The sequence below is a fragment of the Vicugna pacos genome, unplaced genomic scaffold (genome assembly GCF_048564905.1).
Source record: "Vicugna pacos unplaced genomic scaffold, VicPac4 scaffold_19, whole genome shotgun sequence".
NCBI classification, from domain to species: domain Eukaryota; kingdom Metazoa; phylum Chordata; class Mammalia; order Artiodactyla; family Camelidae; genus Vicugna; species Vicugna pacos.
The window spans coordinates 30,749,762-30,771,096 of record NW_027328740.1 but is presented as its reverse complement, the minus strand read 5'-3'; the positions used below and the strand labels follow the sequence as shown (position 1 = coordinate 30,771,096).

The window sequence follows — 21,335 nt, the reverse complement described above, 5'->3', positions numbered from 1 at the left end:
CACCAGTAAGCTGATGACAGGCAGATCTTCCACTGTCTGCCCTTTCAGGTTCTGGAAACTGACCTGTGACCTCAGGTCTTTGGGCAGCAGCAGTATCTCGAACTTACACAGCTTCCCGGACCAAACACCTAAGCCAAGCTCCACAGAGGGCGGCAGCCCCTCCATCACACTGATCCACCCACAGAACTCTGCCCGGTTACCTAGGATCCAACAGCCACAACAAGCCTCGCGGTACACACCAACATTCCACCTGGAATCCAACCGCTAACTGCCATCCCCAATGGCTGCTGCATCTTGTCAGTGTTGGGGGAGGGGCTGCATCCGACGAGAAGTTCCTAAGGTAAATGTGATTCTACCCACTAGCGTCCCATGGGCCTTTCTTCTTCCCTCTTTCCTTTTGTTCAGATCTCTATGCACAGTACCAATGGAGGGAAGTGTGTCCCTTTTCAGTTGATGGTTTCACACGTCTTTAAACTTTCTAACAGTTCACAGTACACAGAGACCCACTAAAGGAGACTTATGTTCCTATAATATCCGTACACCCGGAATACATATGCGTCGCCTGATTTCTGCTGAAACACCCGCACTCTCAGGACATGGATCCATTGGTTTCATGGGGGCTGAAATTCCAAGAAATGAAACCAACCCCAATGTGCACTTTGCTGTCAGTCTCTTTTGCTCTTAGTACACTTTGGCAGAGCTACTTGCCTTTGTTATAGGCTTCTTACAATTCTTCTCTACGTAGCCTAGAATATGGCATTCCTTCATCCTGTTGGAAGACATACAAGTCTACATCACGGACTAGGAATCCATTTGATTCCAAATCGGCATTAGGGTTAGGTCACGATATGTTCTTATGAATCAAAATTTACGAATATGAATGCACGCCTCCGAATACAAGTGTGCTGAGTACATGCAAGCCGCGATAATGGGTCGATGCATGCTGAATGATCCTTGACATCACCTTAAGTATTTTCTTTTGAATAATCATGGTTCCCTTGGTAAATATCAGCCAACCGTACCATTTTGGTGTTTGTTTGTTGGTTTGATTCTTTGTTGGTCTGCTTCTCGCTTGTATTGCAAACACGACAGGCCATGCATCTCTCCTTAAGCTTGAAACAGAGAGTCAAATAAGCTGATTCACTTAAGAGAGTGCTTCCAATCACCTATGATTTCCTGCTTCCCTCTCCCATCTTTAGGGTTTTGATGTCCTCCTTGCCTTCTTCTTGTTTCTTCTTTGCCACTCATGCTCTTCTTGCATTTCCAATAATGGTTTCTTCTTTCCATTTCATCTTGCTGCTTTTCTATTCAGGGTAGATTTCTCAACCATTCTTGTAGGATAAGTTTTGAACTGCTGAATTCTTTTAAGATTTGCCGGTTTGTGGAATTTTCTAGCTCTGCCGTTATTAGGACTGGCGGTCATGTGGCATAGGCTCCCCTAGGTGGCAGCATTTGGCCATTCAGGATATGGTCTGTGTCCTGGCACTCCTCCCTCTCCTGCAATATTGCTGCCGAGATATCAGCTGAATCCCCTCTTGAGGTTCCCTTGTGACTATGTTGTTTCCTCCAGGTGCATTTTAAATCACTGTGATATTCGTGAGCTTTGTTGATTTGAATCATACAGCTGCTGGTAGGTCTATTGGGATTCCACCTCCTTTGGATGCTGTGTAATTCCTGAATTCGCATACATGATTCTTTCTTGGCTTTCAGCAAGTTTCAGTCTGATTTTTCTACAGATAAATTTTCAGACATTTTTTGTTTCCTTATCTCTTGCTTTTCCATCTGGGACCCTTATGAATTCTAGTCTTTCATGCCCTGTCTTAACCCAGGGTTCAACAGCAATGTTTACATTGCTTTGCACTTGCTTTCCTATGTCTGCTTCTGACCGAGGTTTTTCTGATCCCATGTCTTCACAGTCATTCACGCGTCCCTCTGCATTATCTAGTCTGCTTACGACTAAATTTTAGCCCTGATATTATCACATCCATTGAGTTTCCTGATATTTTTTGGCTCGTCTTTAGACTTTCTCTTCCCCTTTTCCGGTATTCTGCCTTATGTGATTCTGAGACACTGTTGTTTTTCAGTGATTTCCTGACCTCCATTTTCAACACATGGTCTGGATAGCGTTTTGCAGTCTAGTTGTTTGAAAGCTTATCTTTTGGGCCTTCAATATCTTTGGAACTGAAAATGGTACTTCCTGTTTCTTTTACTGTACTTCTTCACCTCTACTGCTCAGGTAATATCAGGTATGTAATGTGGACTTCTAGGGCTTTGTTAAGTGAAAATTTTAGACTTTTGGCTCTACGCAATTCCATGGGATTTCTGTGCGGACAATTTCTCCTAGACATTGATGCCATATCGTGTTCCTGTGTGTGTTGTCTGGTATATCTCCAATTGCTGTTGTTGCATTAGTTTTGATGAAAAACCAATACTATTTCGATTTGCATAACTTCATTTTGATAATGCTTATCTCACAATTCTGAAAGTGCGCAGGACACTTCCTCTTGTGGAAATGAAGCTTTTAAAGGTTCTCAGCTCTGCATTCTGCTCTATGTCATTTTGGAGTGTTTCCAAAACAGCAAACTGAGAGTGCGCTTGTGCTTTGTAGTTCCACGGGAATGTGCCAATGAAAGCAGTTCTTCTCAGAGCTTCTCTGTCTACAGAAACACCAGTGGAAGCATATCAATGGATGTCACATATCAGGGCCTGCTGGAATGATCCCGCAGACCTACCTTGGTGTCCTCGGTGCCGTACCGTGCTGGTGCCATCCAAAATGTAGCATCCACTTTAGGGAGATAATGCTGTAGGTAATGCTTCCTCTTCTAACGCTGTGGACTTGGACCACTCTTCCTTGTCCTCTCATCCTTGTGGCACGGGTGCACGAAGGCAACCACACAGCTGTTGCGCATCCTGTGCCTCAAACCAAACCATAATCCCAGCCCAGGTTATGAATGTAGCAGATCCTAAGGCTTTTCATTCTGATTTCAAAACCAAGGCCCCCTGGATCCCTCAGACCAGATGAACGATATCTCTGATTCAGCCCCACACGTGCTCTATTGGCAAAATGCCCAATTGGTCCCTGGTCCTGCAGATGCACTGGGTGTGGCCATGGGACATATTGGTAATCTCAACCACGTGACCAGTTTTGATGCTTTATCATTGGTACACATTTTGGTTTGCTCTCTTGATTCGACCCACCACATCCCACAATGCACTCCAGATCCCTGAGACTCAGCGTGTGCCATCATTCGTAGCCCTATCCCTCACAGAACGTTGCCTCTGCTACCTCAAATGTGGCAGCTGGGATCTTGGACTCCGAATCAACTGTGGGGATATTTTGCGCTGGTTTCTTTGAGTTCTGTCAGCCAAGCATCTGCTGTGCACTCTTGTAAATCTCAGCACATCACCTTCTATCCCATGTCTCCTGTCCGCTTGAGAGTGTGCGTCCAAGTTAAACAGAGGTTCACAATTGTTGCTCCATCACCAGGGGTCAGACCCTCACTGGATTCCATTTCCTGCTTTGCCTTCTCCTGCTTCCAGGTGTCCTGAGGCCTCATCCTGTCTTTGGAAGTAACAGACCTCTCTTCGGCAAGTGTCCTGTGCCAAGGGCTGGGTGAGTGGATGTTTCCATTGCTCTGTTCATGGGAGCGAGTGAGTGCAGGTTGCACTTCTTCTCTGCCAACTGGGCATCGATGAATCAACACTATCCAGATACATTTCACAGAAATGTGATATTTGCTTAGCTCTTTGTTTCTATACAGCCGTGGTGGGAGGGATGGTCCGAATACACCTGTTTTGACATTGTGTTGATATCTCATTTGCAGTCTTTAAGAAGTTTAAAAGAATTCATTTACATGTTTTGGGAATTATACGGAAATGAAGTTATTTTTTGAAACACACTCAATCGACCTAGAAGCCAGACTTGTCAATTTTGGTAACATTTTGTCAGCTCGACGGAAAACCTAGACAGATAGAATGCAAACTGGCAGTCCAAACTGTTAAAGGGTTCATGTCGGCTCTTTACGGTTGAAGCCTCCGAAACCAACAGGAACCATGAAATAACTATTGGAAACTTGAAATAACCCCCAAACTTGAATACACTTGTGCATTGGTGCCCTTTACTCCCAATGACACCTACTGGCCAATATTGGCATTTCAAGGGGTAACATCCCTCTCTAGGAAAATACAAGAGGAAAGAAACCAAATATATACATTTAGGTTTGAATCCAAAAGCACCTAGAGGCATTCTAGCTAGGAGAACCCTGCTGCAGTTATGCTAGTCTATGGAGAACCAGGTGTTCTTCTATCAGTGATGAGAACGCTTAATCATCCGATCATGTTGGGTAAAGCCATTTAACGCAACCAAGTCTGCACCCGCATGATATAGTGCCCACGGGGGCTTGACTCAAGTGAAAGACGATCCACATAAGCTGTGTCTTTTATATCATTGGCGACTTTTACAGTACAGTTCTCTTTCTGACTTGTACTATTTACCTATACTGTCTTGAAAAATTGAGGCCTAATACAGATTCAAGTTCAGTCAGATTCCCCTCTCTTACCACACTCCCTTCACCCCAGGGAAGACATAAACACAACATTTGCTGAATCTAGCGGAAGGCCATCGTTTCTAGGTGTGAGCTAAGTATTCAATTCCTATCTATTTCAGCCAAGTTTATTGGACCTTTAAGGAGTTCACTGTTGTTCACAGAGTGTGAAGCTGGAGGAACTCTGATTCTAGGAGGGGCTTGTTTTACTCGTAATGGCTTCATTGCAGCTCAGCTACTGATCCTTCAAAATGGATGCCTGTGTGGAGGGGAGGGAAGGCAAGTGCTTGCTAGCTAGGCCCAAACCTGGGAAAAGGCTTACCTGGGCTTGGTGAATTCTGGTCTGAATGGCTTGGGAAGGCCCCTTGGGAAGTGTGGATTCCCATGACCTCTTCCAAGAACAGGAGCGTTTTGATCATCTCTGCCATCTCTTCTCTTGCAGACGTCAGGGACCTTGGACCCATTCTTGGAGAAGAGAATTGAGGAACTTCCTCAAGTCCACGTTGGCACTCCGTATGTTTCTGCCAGTATCAGCGAGGTTCCATATGTCTCATGAATGTCTTTGGAGCCTGGTATCCTCTACAGCTGTCTCCACGCCAGTATTCTCCATTGTAGCAGAACATCTCTCATCCATGTGTTCGCATCTCTCCTCAATCCGTTCAGCCAGCTTTTCGGCCAGCTTCTCTTCGTGTCTCCCCTAAAGTTGACTTCACCAGGACTGGGCAAGTCTGAAAGTACCTCGGAGCCTCACCAGTAAGCTGATGACAGGCAGATCTTCCACTGTCTGCCCTTTCAGGTTCTGGAAACTGACCTGTGACCTCAGGTCTTTGGGCAGCAGCAGTATCTCGAACTTACACAGCTTCCCGGACCAAACACCTAAGCCAAGCTCCACAGAGGGCGGCAGCCCCTCCATCACACTGATCCACCCACAGAACTCTGCCCGGTTACCTAGGATCCAACAGCCACAACAAGCCTCGCGGTACACACCAACATTCCACCTGGAATCCAACCGCTAACTGCCATCCCCAATGGCTGCTGCATCTTGTCAGTGTTGGGGGAGGGGCTGCATCCGACGAGAAGTTCCTAAGGTAAATGTGATTCTACCCACTAGCGTCCCATGGGCCTTTCTTCTTCCCTCTTTCCTTTTGTTCAGATCTCTATGCACAGTACCAATGGAGGGAAGTGTGTCCCTTTTCAGTTGATGGTTTCACACGTCTTTAAACTTTCTAACAGTTCACAGTACACAGAGACCCACTAAAGGAGACTTATGTTCCTATAATATCCGTACACCCGGAATACATATGCGTCGCCTGATTTCTGCTGAAACACCCGCACTCTCAGGACATGGATCCATTGGTTTCATGGGGGCTGAAATTCCAAGAAATGAAACCAACCCCAATGTGCACTTTGCTGTCAGTCTCTTTTGCTCTTAGTACACTTTGGCAGAGCTACTTGCCTTTGTTATAGGCTTCTTACAATTCTTCTCTACGTAGCCTAGAATATGGCATTCCTTCATCCTGTTGGAAGACATACAAGTCTACATCACGGACTAGGAATCCATTTGATTCCAAATCGGCATTAGGGTTAGGTCACGATATGTTCTTATGAATCAAAATTTACGAATATGAATGCACGCCTCCGAATACAAGTGTGCTGAGTACATGCAAGCCGCGATAATGGGTCGATGCATGCTGAATGATCCTTGACATCACCTTAAGTATTTTCTTTTGAATAATCATGGTTCCCTTGGTAAATATCAGCCAACCGTACCATTTTGGTGTTTGCTTGTTGGTTTGATTCTTTGTTGGTCTGCTTCTCGCTTGTATTGCAAACACGACAGGCCATGCATCTCTCCTTAAGCTTGAAACAGAGAGTCAAATAAGCTGATTCACTTAAGAGAGTGCTTCCAATCACCTATGATTTCCTGCTTCCCTCTCCCATCTTTAGGGTTTTGATGTCCTCCTTGCCTTCTTCTTGTTTCTTCTTTGCCACTCATGCTCTTCTTGCATTTCCAATAATGGTTTCTTCTTTCCATTTCATCTTGCTGCTTTTCTATTCAGGGTAGATTTCTCAACCATTCTTGTAGGATAAGTTTTGAACTGCTGAATTCTTTTAAGATTTGCCGGTTTGTGGAATTTTCTAGCTCTGCCGTTATTAGGACTGGCGGTCATGTGGCATAGGCTCCCCTAGGTGGCAGCATTTGGCCATTCAGGATATGGTCTGTGTCCTGGCACTCCTCCCTCTCCTGCAATATTGCTGCCGAGATATCAGCTGAATCCCCTCTTGAGGTTCCCTTGTGACTATGTTGTTTCCTCCAGGTGCATTTTAAATCACTGTGATATTCGTGAGCTTTGTTGATTTGAATCATACAGCTGCTGGTAGGTCTATTGGGATTCCACCTCCTTTGGATGCTGTGTAATTCCTGAATTCGCATACATGATTCTTTCTTGGCTTTCAGCAAGTTTCAGTCTGATTTTTCTACAGATAAATTTTCAGACATTTTTTGTTTCCTTATCTCTTGCTTTTCCATCTGGGACCCTTATGAATTCTAGTCTTTCATGCCCTGTCTTAACCCAGGGTTCAACAGCAATGTTTACATTGCTTTGCACTTGCTTTCCTATGTCTGCTTCTGACCGAGGTTTTTCTGATCCCATGTCTTCACAGTCATTCATGCGTCCCTCTGCATTATCTAGTCTGCTTACGACTAAATTTTAGCCCTGATATTATCACATCCATTGAGTTTCCTGATATTTTTTGGCTCGTCTTTAGACTTTCTCTTCCCCTTTTCCGGTATTCTGCCTTATGTGATTCTGAGACACTGTTGTTTTTCAGTGATTTCCTGACCTCCATTTTCAACACATGGTCTGGATAGCGTTTTGCAGTCTAGTTGTTTGAAAGCTTATCTTTTGGGCCTTCAATATCTTTGGAACTGAAAATGGTACTTCCTGTTTCTTTTACTGTACTTCTTCACCTCTACTGCTCAGGTAATATCAGGTATGTAATGTGGACTTCTAGGGCTTTGTTAAGTGAAAATTTTAGACTTTTGGCTCTACGCAATTCCATGGGATTTCTGTGCGGACAATTTCTCCTAGACATTGATGCCATATCGTGTTCCTGTGTGTGTTGTCTGGTATATCTCCAATTGCTGTTGTTGCATTAGTTTTGATGAAAAACCAATACTATTTCGATTTGCATAACTTCATTTTGATAATGCTTATCTCACAATTCTGAAAGTGCGCAGGACACTTCCTCTTGTGGAAATGAAGCTTTTAAAGGTTCTCAGCTCTGCATTCTGCTCTATGTCATTTTGGAGTGTTTCCAAAACAGCAAACTGAGAGTGCGCTTGTGCTTTGTAGTTCCACGGGAATGTGCCAATGAAAGCAGTTCTTCTCAGAGCTTCTCTGTCTACAGAAACACCAGTGGAAGCATATCAATGGATGTCACATATCAGGGCCTGCTGGAATGATCCCGCAGACCTACCTTGGTGTCCTCGGTGCCGTACCGTGCTGGTGCCATCCAAAATGTAGCATCCGCTTTAGGGAGATAATGCTGTAGGTAATGCTTCCTCTTCTAACGCTGTGGACTTGGACCACTCTTCCTTGTCCTCTCATCCTTGTGGCACGGGTGCACGAAGGCAACCACACAGCTGTTGCGCATCCTGTGCCTCAAACCAAACCATAATCCCAGCCCAGGTTATGAATGTAGCAGATCCTAAGGCTTTTCATTCTGATTTCAAAACCAAGGCCCCCTGGATCCCTCAGACCAGATGAACGATATCTCTGATTCAGCCCCACACGTGCTCTATTGGCAAAATGCCCAATTGGTCCCTGGTCCTGCAGATGCACTGGGTGTGGCCATGGGACATATTGGTAATCTCAACCACGTGACCAGTTTTGATGCTTTATCATTGGTACACATTTTGGTTTGCTCTCTTGATTCGACCCACCACATCCCACAATGCACTCCAGATCCCTGAGACTCAGCGTGTGCCATCATTCGTAGCCCTATCCCTCACAGAACGTTGCCTCTGCTACCTCAAATGTGGCAGCTGGGATCTTGGACTCCGAATCAACTGTGGGGATATTTTGCGCTGGTTTCTTTGAGTTCTGTCAGCCAAGCATCTGCTGTGCACTCTTGTAAATCTCAGCACATCACCTTCTATCCCATGTCTCCTGTCCGCTTGAGAGTGTGCGTCCAAGTTAAACAGAGGTTCACCCTTGTTGCTCCATCACCAGGGGTCAGACCCTCACTGGATTCCATTTCCTGCTTTGCCTTCTCCTGCTTCCAGGTGTCCTGAGGCCTCATCCTGTCTTTGGAAGTAACAGACCTCTCTTCGGCAAGTGTCCTGTGCCAAGGGCTGGGTGAGTGGATGTTTCCATTGCTCTGTTCATGGGAGCGAGTGAGTGCAGGTTGCACTTCTTCTCTGCCAACTGGGCATCGATGAATCAACACTATCCAGATACATTTCACAGAAATGTGATATTTGCTTAGCTCTTTGTTTCTATACAGCCGTGGTGGGAGGGATGGTCCGAATACACCTGTTTTGACATTGTGTTGATATCTCATTTGCAGTCTTTAAGAAGTTTAAAAGAATTCATTTACATGTTTTGGGAATTATACGGAAATGAAGTTATTTTTTGAAACACACTCAATCGACCTAGAAGCCAGACTTGTCAATTTTGGTAACATTTTGTCAGCTCGACGGAAAACCTAGACAGATAGAATGCAAACTGGCAGTCCAAACTGTTAAAGGGTTCATGTCGGCTCTTTACGGTTGAAGCCTCCGAAACCAACAGGAACCATGAAATAACTATTGGAAACTTGAAATAACCCCCAAACTTGAATACACTTGTGCATTGGTGCCCTTTACTCCCAATGACACCTACTGGCCAATATTGGCATTTCAAGGGGTAACATCCCTCTCTAGGAAAATACAAGAGGAAAGAAACCAAATATATACATTTAGGTTTGAATCCAAAAGCACCTAGAGGCATTCTAGCTAGGAGAACCCTGCTGCAGTTATGCTAGTCTATGGAGAACCAGGTGTTCTTCTATCAGTGATGAGAACGCTTAATCATCCGATCATGTTGGGTAAAGCCATTTAACGCAACCAAGTCTGCACCCGCATGATATAGTGCCCACGGGGGCTTGACTCAAGTGAAAGACGATCCACATAAGCTGTGTCTTTTATATCATTGGCGACTTTTACAGTACAGTTCTCTTTCTGACTTGTACTATTTACCTATACTGTCTTGAAAAATTGAGGCCTAATACAGATTCAAGTTCAGTCAGATTCCCCTCTCTTACCACACTCCCTTCACCCCAGGGAAGACATAAACACAACATTTGCTGAATCTAGCGGAAGGCCATCGTTTCTAGGTGTGAGCTAAGTATTCAATTCCTATCTATTTCAGCCAAGTTTATTGGACCTTTAAGGAGTTCACTGTTGTTCACAGAGTGTGAAGCTGGAGGAACGCTGATTCTAGGAGGGGCTTGTTTTACTCGTAATGGCTTCATTGCAGCTCAGCTACTGATCCTTCAAAATGGATGCCTGTGTGGAGGGGAGGGAAGGCAAGTGCTTGCTAGCTAGGCCCAAACCTGGGAAAAGGCTTACCTGGGCTTGGTGAATTCTGGTCTGAATGGCTTGGGAAGGCCCCTTGGGAAGTGTGGATTCCCATGACCTCTTCCAAGAACAGGAGCGTTTTGATCATCTCTGCCATCTCTTCTCTTGCAGACGTCAGGGACCTTGGACCCATTCTTGGAGAAGAGAATTGAGGAACTTCCTCAAGTCCACGTTGGCACTCCGTATGTTTCTGCCAGTATCAGCGAGGTTCCATATGTCTCATGAATGTCTTTGGAGCCTGGTATCCTCTACAGCTGTCTCCACGCCAGTATTCTCCATTGTAGCAGAACATCTCTCATCCATGTGTTCGCATCTCTCCTCAATCCGTTCAGCCAGCTTTTCGGCCAGCTTCTCTTCGTGTCTCCCCTAAAGTTGACTTCACCAGGACTGGGCAAGTCTGAAAGTACCTCGGAGCCTCACCAGTAAGCTGATGACAGGCAGATCTTCCACTGTCTGCCCTTTCAGGTTCTGGAAACTGACCTGTGACCTCAGGTCTTTGGGCAGCAGCAGTATCTCGAACTTACACAGCTTCCCGGACCAAACACCTAAGCCAAGCTCCACAGAGGGCGGCAGCCCCTCCATCACACTGATCCACCCACAGAACTCTGCCCGGTTACCTAGGATCCAACAGCCACAACAAGCCTCGCGGTACACACCAACATTCCACCTGGAATCCAACCGCTAACTGCCATCCCCAATGGCTGCTGCATCTTGTCAGTGTTGGGGGAGGGGCTGCATCCGACGAGAAGTTCCTAAGGTAAATGTGATTCTACCCACTAGCGTCCCATGGGCCTTTCTTCTTCCCTCTTTCCTTTTGTTCAGATCTCTATGCACAGTACCAATGGAGGGAAGTGTGTCCCTTTTCAGTTGATGGTTTCACACGTCTTTAAACTTTCTAACAGTTCACAGTACACAGAGACCCACTAAAGGAGACTTATGTTCCTATAATATCCGTACACCCGGAATACATATGCGTCGCCTGATTTCTGCTGAAACACCCGCACTCTCAGGACATGGATCCATTGGTTTCATGGGGGCTGAAATTCCAAGAAATGAAACCAACCCCAATGTGCACTTTGCTGTCAGTCTCTTTTGCTCTTAGTACACTTTGGCAGAGCTACTTGCCTTTGTTATAGGCTTCTTACAATTCTTCTCTACGTAGCCTAGAATATGGCATTCCTTCATCCTGTTGGAAGACATACAAGTCTACATCACGGACTAGGAATCCATTTGATTCCAAATCGGCATTAGGGTTAGGTCACGATATGTTCTTATGAATCAAAATTTACGAATATGAATGCACGCCTCCGAATACAAGTGTGCTGAGTACATGCAAGCCGCGATAATGGGTCGATGCATGCTGAATGATCCTTGACATCACCTTAAGTATTTTCTTTTGAATAATCATGGTTCCCTTGGTAAATATCAGCCAACCGTACCATTTTGGTGTTTGTTTGTTGGTTTGATTCTTTGTTGGTCTGCTTCTCGCTTGTATTGCAAACACGACAGGCCATGCATCTCTCCTTAAGCTTGAAACAGAGAGTCAAATAAGCTGATTCACTTAAGAGAGTGCTTCCAATCACCTATGATTTCCTGCTTCCCTCTCCCATCTTTAGGGTTTTGATGTCCTCCTTGCCTTCTTCTTGTTTCTTCTTTGCCACTCATGCTCTTCTTGCATTTCCAATAATGGTTTCTTCTTTCCATTTCATCTTGCTGCTTTTCTATTCAGGGTAGATTTCTCAACCATTCTTGTAGGATAAGTTTTGAACTGCTGAATTCTTTTAAGATTTGCCGGTTTGTGGAATTTTCTAGCTCTGCCGTTATTAGGACTGGCGGTCATGTGGCATAGGCTCCCCTAGGTGGCAGCATTTGGCCATTCAGGATATGGTCTGTGTCCTGGCACTCCTCCCTCTCCTGCAATATTGCTGCCGAGATATCAGCTGAATCCCCTCTTGAGGTTCCCTTGTGACTATGTTGTTTCCTCCAGGTGCATTTTAAATCACTGTGATATTCGTGAGCTTTGTTGATTTGAATCATACAGCTGCTGGTAGGTCTATTGGGATTCCACCTCCTTTGGATGCTGTGTAATTCCTGAATTCGCATACATGATTCTTTCTTGGCTTTCAGGAAGTTTCAGTCTGATTTTTCTACAGATAAATTTTCAGACATTTTTTGTTTCCTTATCTCTTGCTTTTCCATCTGGGACCCTTATGAATTCTAGTCTTTCATGCCCTGTCTTAACCCAGGGTTCAACAGCAATGTTTACATTGCTTTGCACTTGCTTTCCTATGTCTGCTTCTGACCGAGGTTTTTCTGATCCCATGTCTTCACAGTCATTCACGCGTCCCTCTGCATTATCTAGTCTGCTTACGACTAAATTTTAGCCCTGATATTATCACATCCATTGAGTTTCCTGATATTTTTTGGCTCGTCTTTAGACTTTCTCTTCCCCTTTTCCGGTATTCTGCCTTATGTGATTCTGAGACACTGTTGTTTTTCAGTGATTTCCTGACCTCCATTTTCAACACATGGTCTGGATAGCGTTTTGCAGTCTAGTTGTTTGAAAGCATATCTTTTGGGCCTTCAATATCTTTGGAACTGAAAATGGTACTTCCTGTTTCTTTTACTGTACTTCTTCACCTCTACTGCTCAGGTAATATCAGGTATGTAATGTGGACTTCTAGGGCTTTGTTAAGTGAAAATTTTAGACTTTTGGCTCTACGCAATTCCATGGGATTTCTGTGCAGACAATTTCTCCTAGACATTGATGCCATATCGTGTTCCTGTGTGTGTTGTCTGGTATATCTCCAATTGCTGTTGTTGCATTAGTTTTGATGAAAAACCAATACTATTTCGATTTGCATAACTTCATTTTGATAATGCTTATCTCACAATTCTGAAAGTGCGCAGGACACTTCCTCTTGTGGAAATGAAGCTTTTAAAGGTTCTCAGCTCTGCATTCTGCTCTATGTCATTTTGGAGTGTTTCCAAAACAGCAAACTGAGAGTGCGCTTGTGCTTTGTAGTTCCACGGGAATGTGCCAATGAAAGCAGTTCTTCTCAGAGCTTCTCTGTCTACAGAAACACCAGTGGAAGCATATCAATGGATGTCACATATCAGGGCCTGCTGGAATGATCCCGCAGACCTACCTTGGTGTCCTCGGTGCCGTACCGTGCTGGTGCCATCCAAAATGTAGCATCCGCTTTAGGGAGATAATGCTGTAGGTAATGCTTCCTCTTCTAACGCTGTGGACTTGGACCACTCTTCCTTGTCCTCTCATCCTTGTGGCACGGGTGCACGAAGGCAACCACACAGTGTTGCGCATCCTGTGCCTCAAACCAAACCATAATCCCAGCCCAGGTTATGAATGTAGCAGATCCTAAGTCTTTTCATTCTGATTTCAAAACCAAGGCCCCCTGGATCCCTCAGACCAGATGAACGATATCTCTGAGTCAGCCCCACACGTGCTCTATTGGCAAAATGCCCAATTGGTCCCTGGTCCTGCAGATGCACTGGCTGTGGCCATGGGACATATTGGTAATCTCAACCACGTGACCAGTTTTGATGCTTTATCATTGGTACACATTTTGGTTTGCTCTCTTGATTCGACCCACCACATCCCACAATGCACTCCAGATCCCTGAGACTCAGCGTGTGCCATCATTCGTAGCCCTATCCCTCACAGAACGTTGCCTCTGCTACCTCAAATGTGGCAGCTGGGATCTTGGACTCCGAATCAACTGTGGGGATATTTTGCACTGGTTTCTTTGAGTTCTGTCAGCCAAGCATCTGCTGTGCACTCTTGTAAATCTCAGCACATCACCTTCTATCCCATGTCTCCTGTCCGCTTGAGAGTGTGCGTCCAAGTTAAACAGAGGTTCACCCTTGTTGCTCCATCACCAGGGGTCAGACCCTCACTGGATTCCATTTCCTGCTTTGCCTTCTCCTGCTTCCAGGTGTCCTGAGGCCTCATCCTGTCTTTGGAAGTAACAGACCTCTCTTCGGCAAGTGTCCTGTGCCAAGGGCTGGGTGAGTGGATGTTTCCATTGCTCTGTTCATGGGAGCGAGTGAGTGCAGGTTGCACTTCTTCTCTGCCAACTGGGCATCGATGAATCAACACTATCCAGATACATTTCACAGAAATGTGATATTTGCTTAGCTCTTTGTTTCTATACAGCCGTGGTGGGAGGGATGGTCCGAATACACCTGTTTTGACATTGTGTTGATATCTCATTTGCAGTCTTTAAGAAGTTTAAAAGAATTCATTTACATGTTTTGGGAGTTATACGAAAATGAAGTTATTTTTTGAAACACACTCAATCGACCTAGAAGCCAGACTTGTCAATTTTGGTAACATTTTGTCAGCTCGACGGAAAACCTAGACAGATAGAATGCAAATTGGCAGTCCAAACTGTTAAAGGGTTCATGTCGGCTCTTTACGGTTGAAGCCTCCGAAACCAACAGGAACCATGAAATAACTATTGGAAACTTGAAATAACCCCCAAACTTGGATACACTTGTGCATTGGTGCCCTTTACTCCCAATGACACCTACTGGCCAATATTGGCATTTCAAGGGGTAACATCCCTCTCTAGGAAAATACAAGAGGAAAGAAACCAAATATATACATTTAGGTTTGAATCCAAAAGCACCTAGAGGCATTCTAGCTAGGAGAAACCTGCTGCAGTTATGCTAGTCTATGGAGAACCAGGTGTTCTTCTATCAGTGATGAGAACGCTTAATCATCCGATCATGTTGGGTAAAGCCATTTAACGCAACCAAGTCTGCACCCGCATGATATAGTGCCCACGGGGGCTTGACTCAAGTGAAAGACGATCCACATAAGCTGTGTCTTTTATATCATTGGCGACTTTTACAGTACAGTTCTCTTTCTGACTTGTACTATTTACCTATACTGTCTTGAAAAATTGAGGCCTAATACAGATTCAAGTTCAGTCAGATTCCCCTCTCTTACCACACTCCCTTCACCCCAGGGAAGACATAAGCACAACATTTGCTGAATCTAGCGGAAGGCCATCGTTTCTAGGTGTGAGCTAAGTATTCAATTCCTATCTATTTCAGCCAAGTTTATTGGACCTTTAAGGAGTTCACTGTTGTTCACAGAGTGTGAAGCTGGAGGAACTCTGATTCTAGGAGGGGCTTGTTTTACTCGTAATGGCTTCATTGCAGCTCAGCTACTGATCCTTCAAAATGGATGCCTGTGTGGAGGGGAGGGAAGGCAAGTGCTTGCTAGCTAGGCCCAAACCTGGGAAAAGGCTTACCTGGGCTTGGTGAATTCTGGTCTGAATGGCTTGGGAAGGCCCCTTGGGAAGTGTGGATTCCCATGACCTCTTCCAAGAACAGGAGCGTTTTGATCATCTCTGCCATCTCTTCTCTTGCAGACGTCAGGGACCTTGGACCCGTTCTTGGAGAAGAGAATTGAGGAACTTCCTCAAGTCCACGTTGGCACTCCGTATGTTTCTGCCAGTATCAGCGAGGTTCCATATGTCTCATGAATGTCTTTGGAGCCTGGTATCCTCTACAGCTGTCTCCACGCCAGTATTCTCCATTGTAGCAGAACATCTCTCATCCATGTGTTCGCATCTCTCCTCAATCCGTTCAGCCAGCTTTTCGGCCAGCTTCTCTTCGTGTCTCCCCTAAAGTTGACTTCACCAGGACTGGGCAAGTCTGAAAGTACCTCGGAGCCTCACCAGTAAGCTGATGACAGGCAGATCTTCCACTGTCTGCCCTTTCAGGTTCTGGAAACTGACCTGTGACCTCAGGTCTTTGGGCAGCAGCAGTATCTCGAACTTACACAGCTTCCCGGACCAAACACCTAAGCCAAGCTTCACAGAGGGCGGCAGCCCCTCCATCACACTGATCCACCCACAGAACTCTGCCCGGTTACCTAGGATCCAACAGCCACAACAAGCCTCGCGGTACACACCAACATTCCACCTGGAATCCAACCACTAACTGCCATCCCCAATGGCTGCTGCATCTTGTCAGTGTTGGGGGAGGGGCTGCATCCGACGAGAGGTTCCTAAGGTAAATGTGATTCTACCCACTAGCGTCCCATGGGCCTTTCTTCTTCCCTCTTTCCTTTTGTTCAGATCTCTATGCACAGTACCAATGGAGGGAAGTGTGTCCCTTTTCAGTTGATGGTTTCACACGTCTTTAAACTTTCTAACAGTTCACAGTACACAGAGACCCACTAAAGGAGACTTATGTTCCTATAATATCCGTACACCCGGAATACATATGCGTCGCCTGATTTCTGCTGAAACACCCGCACTCTCAGGACATGGATCCATTGGTTTCATGGGGGCTGAAATTCCAAGAAATGAAACCAACCCCAATGTGCACTTTGCTGTCAGTCTCTTTTGCTCTTAGTACACTTTGGCAGAGCTACTTGCCTTTGTTATAGGCTTCTTACAATTCTTCTCTACGTAGCCTAGAATATGGCATTCCTTCATCCTGTTGGAAGACATACAAGTCTACATCACGGACTAGGAATCCATTTGATTCCAAATCGGCATTAGGGTTAGGTCACGATATGTTCTTATGAATCAAAATTTACGAATATGAATGCACGCCTCCGAATACAAGTGTGCTGAGTACATGCAAGCCGCGATAATGGGTCGATGCATGCTGAATGATCCTTGACATCACCTTAAGTATTTTCTTTTGAATAATCATGGTTCCCTTGGTAAATATCAGCCAACCGTACCATTTTGGTGTTTGCTTGTTGGTTTGATTCTTTGTTGGTCTGCTTCTCGCTTGTATTGCAAACACGACAGGCCATGCATCTCTCCTTAAGCTTGAAACAGAGAGTCAAATAAGCTGATTCACTTAAGAGAGTGCTTCCAATCACCTATGATTTCCTGCTTCCCTCTCCCATCTTTAGGGTTTTGATGTCCTCCTTGCCTTCTTCTTGTTTCTTCTTTGCCACTCATGCTCTTCTTGCATTTCCAATAATGGTTTCTTCTTTCCATTTCATCTTGCTGCTTTTCTATTCAGGGTAGATTTCTCAACCATTCTTGTAGGATAAGTTTTGAACTGCTGAATTCTTTTAAGATTTGCCGGTTTGTGGAATTTTCTAGCTCTGCCGTTATTAGGACTGGCGGTCATGTGGCATAGGCTCCCCTAGGTGGCAGCATTTGGCCATTCAGGATATGGTCTGTGTCCTGGCACTCCTCCCTCTCCTGCAATATTGCTGCCGAGATATCAGCTGAATCCCCTCTTGAGGTTCCCTTGTGACTATGTTGTTTCCTCCAGGTGCATTTTAAATCACTGTGATATTCGTGAGCTTTGTTGATTTGAATCATACAGCTGCTGGTAGGTCTATTGGGATTCCACCTCCTTTGGATGCTGTGTAATTCCTGAATTCGCATACATGATTCTTTCTTGGCTTTCAGGAAGTTTCAGTCTGATTTTTCTACAGATAAATTTTCAGACATTTTTTGTTTCCTTATCTCTTGCTTTTCCATCTGGGACCCTTATGAATTCTAGTCTTTCATGCCCTGTCTTAACCCAGGGTTCAACAGCAATGTTTACATTGCTTTGCACTTGCTTTCCTATGTCTGCTTCTGACCGAGGTTTTTCTGATCCCATGTCTTCACAGTCATTCACGCGTCCCTCTGCATTATCTAGTCTGCTTACGACTAAATTTTAGCCCTGATATTATCACATCCATTGAGTTTCCTGATATTTTTTGGCTCGTCTTTAGACTTTCTCTTCCCCTTTTCCGGTATTCTGCCTTATGTGATTCTGAGACACTGTTGTTTTTCAGTGATTTCCTGACCTCCATTTTCAACACATGGTCTGGATAGCGTTTTGCAGTCTAGTTGTTTGAAAGCTTATCTTTTGGGCCTTCAATATCTTTGGAACTGAAAATGGTACTTCCTGTTTCTTTTACTGTACTTCTTCACCTCTACTGCTCAGGTAATATCAGGTATGTAATGTGGACTTCTAGGGCTTTGTTAAGTGAAAATTTTAGACTTTTGGCTCTACGCAATTCCATGGGATTTCTGTGCGGACAATTTCTCCTAGACATTGATGCCATATCGTGTTCCTGTGTGTGTTGTCTGGTATATCTCCAATTGCTGTTGTTGCATTAGTTTTGATGAAAAACCAATACTATTTCGATTTGCATAACTTCATTTTGATAATGCTTATCTCACAATTCTGAAAGTGCGCAGGACACTTCCTCTTGTGGAAATGAAGCTTTTAAAGGTTCTCAGCTCTGCATTCTGCTCTATGTCATTTTGGAGTGTTTCCAAAACAGCAAACTGAGAGTGCGCTTGTGCTTTGTAGTTCCACGGGAATGTGCCAATGAAAGCAGTTCTTCTCAGAGCTTCTCTGTCTACAGAAACACCAGTGGAAGCATATCAATGGATGTCACATATCAGGGCCTGCTGGAATGATCCCGCAGACCTACCTTGGTGTCCTCGGTGCCGTACCGTGCTGGTGCCATCCAAAATGTAGCATCCGCTTTAGGGAGATAATGCTGTAGGTAATGCTTCCTCTTCTAACGCTGTGGACTTGGACCACTCTTCCTTGTCCTCTCATCCTTGTGGCACGGGTGCACGAAGGCAACCACACAGCTGTTGCGCATCCTGTGCCTCAAACCAAACCATAATCCCAGCCCAGGTTATGAATGTAGCAGATCCTAAGGCTTTTCATTCTGATTTCAAAACCAAGGCCCCCTGGATCCCTCAGACCAGATGAACGATATCTCTGATTCAGCCCCACACGTGCTCTATTGGCAAAATGCCCAATTGGTCCCTGGTCCTGCAGATGCACTGGGTGTGGCCATGGGACATATTGGTAATCTCAACCACGTGACCAGTTTTGATGCTTTATCATTGGTACACATTTTGGTTTGCTCTCTTGATTCGACCCACCACATCCCACAATGCACTCCAGATCCCTGAGACTCAGCGTGTGCCATCATTCGTAGCCCTATCCCTCACAGAACGTTGCCTCTGCTACCTCAAATGTGGCAGCTGGGATCTTGGACTCCGAATCAACTGTGGGGATATTTTGCGCTGGTTTCTTTGAGTTCTGTCAGCCAAGCATCTGCTGTGCACTCTTGTAAATCTCAGCACATCACCTTCTATCCCATGTCTCCTGTCCGCTTGAGAGTGTGCGTCCAAGTTAAACAGAGGTTCACCCTTGTTGCTCCATCACTAGGGGTCAGACCCTCACTGGATTCCATTTCCTGCTTTGCCTTCTCCTGCTTCCAGGTGTCCTGAGGCCTCATCCTGTCTTTGGAAGTAACAGACCTCTCTTCGGCAAGTGTCCTGTGCCAAGGGCTGGGTGAGTGGATGTTTCCATTGCTCTGTTCATGGGAGCGAGTGAGTGCAGGTTGCACTTCTTCTCTGCCAACTGGGCATCGATGAATCAACACTATCCAGATACATTTCACAGAAATGTGATATTTGCTTAGCTCTTTGTTTCTATACAGCCGTGGTGGGAGGGATGGTCCGAATACACCTGTTTTGACATTGTGTTGATATCTCATTTGCAGTCTTTAAGAAGTTTAAAAGAATTCATTTACATGTTTTGGGAGTTATACGAAAATGAAGTTATTTTTTGAAACACACTCAATCGACCTAGAAGCCAGACTTGTCAATTTTGGTAACATTTTGTCAGCTCGACGGAAAACCTAGACAGATAGAATGCAAACTGGCAGTCCAAACTGTTAAAGGGTTCATGTCGGCTCTTTACGGTTGAAGCCTCCGAAACCAACAGGAACCATGAAATAACTATTGGAAACTTGAAATAACCCCCAAACTTGAATACACTTGTGCATTGGTGCCCTTTACTCCCAATGACACCTACTGGCCAATATTGGCATTTCAAGGGGTAACATCCCTCTCTAGGAAAATACAAGAGGAAAGAAACCAAATATATACATTTAGGTTTGAATCCAAAAGCACCTAGAGGCATTCTAGCTAGGAGAACCCTGCTGCAATTATGCTAGTCTATGGAGAACCAGGTGTTCTTCTATCAGTGATGAGAACGCTTAATCATCCGATCATGTTGGGTAAAGCCATTTAACGCAACCAAGTCTGCACCCGCATGATATAGTGCCCACGGGGGCTTGACTCAAGTGAAAGACGATCCACATAAGCTGTGTCTTTTATATCATTGGCGACTTTTACAGTACAGTTCTCTTTCTGACTTGTACTATTTACCTATACTGTCTTGAAAAATTGAGGCCTAATACAGATTCAAGTTCAGTCAGATTCCCCTCTCTTACCACACTCCCTTCACCCCAGGGAAGACATAAGCACAACATTTGCTGAATCTAGCGGAAGGCCATCGTTTCTAGGTGTGAGCTAAGTATTCAATTCCTATCTATTTCAGCCAAGTTTATTGGACCTTTAAGGAGTTCACTGTTGTTCACAGAGTGTGAAGCTGGAGGAACTCTGATTCTAGGAGGGGCTTGTTTTACTCGTAATGGCTTCATTGCAGCTCAGCTACTGATCCTTCAAAATGGATGCCTGTGTGGAGGGGAGGGAAGGCAAGTGCTTGCTAGCTAGGCCCAAACCTGGGAAAAGGCTTACCTGGGCTTGGTGAATTCTGGTCTGAATGGCTTGGGAAGGCCCCTTGGGAAGTGTGGATTCCCATGACCTCTTCCAAGAACAGGAGCGTTTTGATCATCTCTGCCATCTCTTCTCTTGCAGACGTCAGGGACCTTGGACCCATTCTTGGAGAAGAGAATTGAGGAACTTCCTCAAGTCCACGTTGGCACTCCGTATGTTTCTGCCAGTATCAGCGAGGTTCCATATGTCTCATGAATGTCTTTGGAGCCTGGTATCCTCTACAGCTGTCTCCACGCCAGTATTCTCCATTGTAGCAGAACATCTCTCATCCATGTGTTCGCATCTCTCCTCAATCCGTTCAGCCAGCTTTTCGGCCAGCTTCTCTTCGTGTCTCCCCTAAAGTTGACTTCACCAGGACTGGGCAAGTCTGAAAGTACCTCGGAGCCTCACCAGTAAGCTGATGACAGGCAGATCTTCCACTGTCTGCCCTTTCAGGTTCTGGAAACTGACCTGTGACCTCAGGTCTTTGGGCAGCAGCAGTATCTCGAACTTACACAGCTTCCCGGACCAAACACCTAAGCCAAGCTCCACAGAGGGCGGCAGCCCCTCCATCAC

General features: G+C 45.2%; 3 long non-coding RNA genes across 3 annotated transcripts; all 3 read left to right on the top strand.

The window, feature by feature from the left end:
• The first annotated feature begins 168 nt into the window (after nt 1–168).
• LOC140693089 (uncharacterized) lies at nt 169–5,153 on the top strand. Its single transcript, XR_012068745.1, has 3 exons — nt 169–340; nt 3,541–3,613; nt 4,987–5,153. It is a non-coding gene; the product is annotated as an uncharacterized lncRNA (long non-coding RNA).
• A 307-nt stretch (nt 5,154–5,460) lies between these two features.
• LOC140693091 (uncharacterized) lies at nt 5,461–10,445 on the top strand. Its single transcript, XR_012068747.1, has 3 exons — nt 5,461–5,632; nt 8,833–8,905; nt 10,279–10,445. It is a non-coding gene; the product is annotated as an uncharacterized lncRNA (long non-coding RNA).
• Nucleotides 10,446–10,820: 375 nt separating this feature from the next.
• LOC140693073 (uncharacterized) lies at nt 10,821–15,775 on the top strand. Its single transcript, XR_012068728.1, has 3 exons — nt 10,821–10,924; nt 14,124–14,196; nt 15,570–15,775. It is a non-coding gene; the product is annotated as an uncharacterized lncRNA (long non-coding RNA).
• The last annotated feature ends 5,560 nt before the right edge of the window (nt 15,776–21,335 follow it).